The 4,332-nt window shown below is 40.6% G+C and overlaps 1 long non-coding RNA gene across 1 annotated transcript; it reads right to left on the bottom strand.

The window, feature by feature from the left end:
* Positions 1 to 3,297: 3,297 nt before the first annotated feature.
* Positions 3,298 to 4,072, bottom strand: LOC131531224 (uncharacterized). The gene is made up of 3 exons (XR_009268608.1): positions 3,847 to 4,072; positions 3,583 to 3,735; positions 3,298 to 3,390 (listed from the first exon to the last, which is right to left on the bottom strand). It is a non-coding gene; the product is annotated as an uncharacterized LOC131531224 (long non-coding RNA).
* Positions 4,073 to 4,332: the final 260 nt, after the last annotated feature.

Genomic DNA, 4,332 nt, shown 5'->3' with positions numbered 1-4,332 from the left:
TGTATATTATTACACTCATAATCTTCACTCATAACCCCCACAATAACACATTTTCTCTGATGATGTGTACACTGGCACAATGTTGAGTAATAAGGCTCCATGAGTTTAATTTGTCCCCACCAGCAACCGGTCACACAAATATTTTAAACTAAAACAAAAATTTAAGGTTGTTTAAAACATTTACATTTATGCATTTAGCAGACGCTTTTATCCAAAGCGACTTACATTGCATTCAAGTTACAGTTTTTACATTTTATCAGCTCTTGCTTTCCCTGGGAATCAAACCCATGATCTTGGCGTTGCTAGTGCCATGCTCTACTATTTGAGCTACAGGAAAACATTATGGAAGCAATCAAGCTCCATTGCTTATTTCAGTTTTTGTAGTGTTCTAAAGCCCTAAACACACTTTTCGGCTGTCCCAGATGAAAGACTGGCATTGTGAAACAATTTCTGTGATTGTGGCTCCTAATTGATGGTCCTGTGTCATACAGTGAGAGAGGTTCAAAGATGGCCATTGTCATGGTCTTGCGACCAAAGATAGCCTACAATACAGCATGATCATCGCACAATGTGTGTGCTGGTACGATCCACGTTTACTGACCAACCAATAAAAATGCGACATGAAATCAACGCAACATGACGCTAAAACATAAAACTGCTTATCTCAAGCTCTTATCCCGCTTCCATTTTTTCAGCACACATAAAAAATACAACTGCTAAAGTGTGATTTATCATGCTCTTTTTGTTTAGCACTAGCCAATTTTATTCTTTTATAGTAACATGCACACTCACCTAACTGAGTTTATAATATTTTGAAACAGTTGACCAATGATAATTAATTCACTTAACATTCTACAAAGAAACACTTGTTCACTTAAATCGAGTCAACAGGCATTCAAAAATTAAAACTAAACTCAGTGCACAGCTTGTGTAAAATAATTTAGCCTCATTACCTTTAGGACTATAACGAAGTGTCAGGAACATCTTGAGCTGTCTTTGCACACCCTTGGCAATGTGCTGATTTTATACTCATTAATGTCAGTCACAGCTCATATTGCCTTGGAGAAACTGGGCATTAAGCCCCAATGGTGACAAGCACCTCTGTTTGCAGCAACCGTTCAAACTGAGTTCATTACAGTTTTTTTCCAAATTGCTTTCAATTTATGAAACTATGGCTCCATTTCTCGAAACTCTACACACAAAACCACCAAACAAGCACACAAGATGCAAAACGTCACACATCTCTTGCAAAAGCAAACAATTCATTTAAAACAATTTTAACTTGTGTTTTTGTGTAGTAACTATACAAACATCAAAAACTTGTTCAAACTACACACGGATGTAAAAAATGTAAAGTACTACTCTCTTGTGTATTTTGCTTGTTCAGTGTGCAGTGGAGATCACAGGAGTTTGTCATAGCACTCACACGTACATGTACACAAATACACTATACAGAATGTATGGATATTCAGTATATATGTTAACTGTTAACAGAAATTCAGAGGGGTAAATATTTTATTCTCAAAACATTGTTTTTTCATTGCATTTGAATAAGGAATCAATAGTAACAGACAAAAAATACATTTGAAGACTGTAAACAAATAGGCTTGTTACTGTAAAGTAAAGAAAATAGTGCATCTTGTCTCCTGTCTGGGTCTGGCCACAAAACCTCAACAAAATCACAAGCAATGTTCTCTCTAGCTAAACAGTAGGGGAAGTAGCGTCTGGAGTGGCATATCCATCCCTGGCAAGCCCCTTTGTCTATGTCACCACAGGCCTCCTTCATCGCTTGGAGAAGGGGGATGCGTTGGTGGGGTTGGCGATTGTATACCTTCCAATGTCACACCGAAAATAACTCCTATTGGGTTTAAAAATGGAAAATATGGTGGCAGGTTGAGCATCAAAAGTTGTGGATGGTCATTAAACCAATTGCGGACCAGAGCAGTCTGGTGGAAACTTACATTGTCCCAGATGACAACAAACCTTGACTGTTCGGGTCCAAGGATATTATGCTTAAGAAAAGTGATAATGTGGGCAGTATTGTAAGGACCAATAATGGCATGATGATGAAGAACACCATTGTGACTAATGGCTGCACACATTGTGATGTTTCCACCACGATGTCCAGGGACATTGACAATGGCACGGTGCCCTGTAATGTTTCTTCCCCTACATCAGCGTTTCCCAATCCTCGCACCCCCCCGCTCTGCATATGTCTTATCTCTTATCACGTACAACGTTTGTTCTATTCAACCGTAAGTGCCCTGCGAAGTGGACATCACCGGATATTCCGCCATGATTCCAGTTCCATTAAAGTTTGCGAGACATGAATTTAAATTGCATTTATTTACAGAGGTATATGATGTCCACTCGTCTGTGTGTGAAGACGCTGCAGGCAGCGGCGCAGCGCAAATCCATGAATGAATGTTCCGAATCGAAATAAACTTCAGCGCATTTCCCCTGCTCAGGTAGTAGGAAGCAATGAACACTGTAAAGGGCAGTTGTTCTCAATTCCAGTCCTCACGCCGCCCTGCTCTGCATATTTTGCATGTCTCTCTTTGTTAATACACCTGATTCAGATAATCTGCTTGTTAGAAGTGAGCTCCGTGCATGAACTCTGTTCCGATTGACATGATCCCTACACAGTGTTCATTGCTCCCTTCTCCCTGAGCGGGGGAAATCCGTTGAAGTTTACTTCACTTCGGAACATTAATTCACGGATTTGCGCTGCGCAACGTCTTCACACACGGACGAGTGTGACATCATATACCTCTGTAAATATATACAATTTAAATTCACGTCTCGCACACTTCAATGCACTTTGAATGGAACATTCGTTTGCTTCGAACTGGAATCATGGCGGAATATCCTGTGATGTCCGAGGACTGGGATTGGGAAACGCTGCCCTACATGATGTTTCATTAACAAAGTTCGGGAGGAGCACGGTCAGATAATTAACCCGGCCAATGCATCATCAGCAATTACATCGTCTAGCCTATCAGCTCGAGAGAGAACCTCCATACAGTAAATAGCTAAACCATCTTACCTTCATTCTCTCTACAGTCTTTGAGCATCCCTCCCCCACCCCGACTCCACACCATCATCCCGTTCCTACCCCAGCATGGGGAGGAGCACTCGGAGGAAGGACTCTTGGTCCGGGCTAAATACCGAGCTCAGAGCCCCCTCCCCGAACAGGGGGGAGTGCTCCGGGTTCGGGAAGAATTACAGAGCTCGGAGCCCTCTCCCCAGACAGCAAGCCAAATATGCATAACCTTTACTCTGTTTATTATATGTGAACTCGTGAAGTCTAGTTTTGCATCGGTTAAAGCCAACCTCTTTAACATAAATAAAATCATGATGCTCTACAGCAGCTTCTAGTTCCATAACTCTCTGAAACAGACAAGACAAAACATTGTAAGTCAGTAACATACACAGAGCAGTCAATAAGGACAGTATAGCTTGCATGTTTTCATAGCGAAGTTGTATAACTCTGTCAGAATTTCATTCAAATGGTATTCTGTAGAGCTGCTTCATACAAATCTGATTGCTTTTCAGGAGATTGCTGGGTGTGGATAAACTCACCCTATTTATGTTACTGAATGTTGTGTCGTCAGTGATGATGTGTTGTTGCAATTGTCAAATTGCTGTTGTTTGCTATGACCATATTCACTGTGTTGTTCCTGCTCTGCTGTGAAAATCCATTTTCTTCCTCTAATGTAGGGTCATCTATCAATTCTGTAAAATCATGAAGTGAATGGTTAAGTTTCAAGGTCTTTTAGTATGCAATTAAAAGTTTCTGTAGTGCTGTAAGTACAGTAGCATGTTATAGAGTGTAGGTTTACTTACCTGTTCTCATTTTGAAATGTCCAGATGACACTAGCTACAGTGTAGGGGCTTAAGTTATGCTGGACCCTCTGCCCAGCCTCCCTGAAACTCAAACCATGATTGACCACATGGTCAACCAAAAGGGGCTGGATCTCATTCATAATTGTTTTCCTCTGTCCTCTTCCTTGTTGTACTCCTTCTCCTCATCCCCCTCTTACTCTCACTCCTCTTGCTCTAACTCTCTCTAAAATTGGCCTCCATTGTTGTTCAAACCATGAAAGCCATCCTAAAGCCTATATATTCAGTTCTCAAGCTCTGAATTCTAATTGAGCAAATTAGCTATAATTGTTTTCACATGAGTCTAATATAGTGAACTGTGTTTAGAGTTTTGCAAAAAGTTTGTTTTACAGTAACAAACTGAGTTTAAAGCACGTGATGTGCTTGCAGTTTTGCAAACTTGGTCCAAAGATTAGGTATATGAGTGAATGGTTTCACTGAGTGAAACCT

Source organism: Onychostoma macrolepis, chromosome 02 (assembly GCF_012432095.1).
Source record: "Onychostoma macrolepis isolate SWU-2019 chromosome 02, ASM1243209v1, whole genome shotgun sequence".
Lineage (NCBI taxonomy): Eukaryota > Metazoa > Chordata > Actinopteri > Cypriniformes > Cyprinidae > Onychostoma > Onychostoma macrolepis.
This window is presented reverse-complemented; position numbering and strand designations above follow the sequence as displayed.